At 38.3% G+C, this 303-nt stretch overlaps 1 protein-coding gene across 1 annotated transcript in view; it reads left to right on the top strand.

Annotated features, from left to right (window-relative positions):
- LOC119581855 (histone-lysine N-methyltransferase EZH2-like) overlaps positions 1-303 on the top strand; it is a gene marked incomplete at its 5' end in the record, with an annotated part of 82,272 nt that overhangs the window by 65,757 nt on the left and 16,212 nt on the right.

Below are 303 nucleotides of genomic sequence, written 5' to 3'. Positions count from 1 at the left end.
TTCAAACGTACCCCATCATTTATTACCCTCTTTGGGCAACTCACGCCGTGAAAGTCCCCAATAAATCACAAAGTTTCATATCTTCTTTCCCGACGGAGGGGAAAAAAGAAAACAGAAGAAAAAAAAAGAAAGAAAGAAGAAAGGAGAAAAAACGAATGAAGAAGAAATAGAAAGGACGTGGCTGCATCTTGAAAATTTGCATGTGAATTTTTCTTATCTGAAATAGAAATTTTTATTGGGGCAAAAAAGCGTGGTGGGATGATGTATGATGATTTTTTAGGATGGGATGGGGGGGGGGAAGGT

Source organism: Penaeus monodon, chromosome 15 (genome assembly GCF_015228065.2).
Source record: "Penaeus monodon isolate SGIC_2016 chromosome 15, NSTDA_Pmon_1, whole genome shotgun sequence".
NCBI classification, from domain to species: domain Eukaryota; kingdom Metazoa; phylum Arthropoda; class Malacostraca; order Decapoda; family Penaeidae; genus Penaeus; species Penaeus monodon.
Note: the sequence above shows the minus strand (reverse complement) of the source record. Positions and strands in the feature narration are given on the sequence as shown.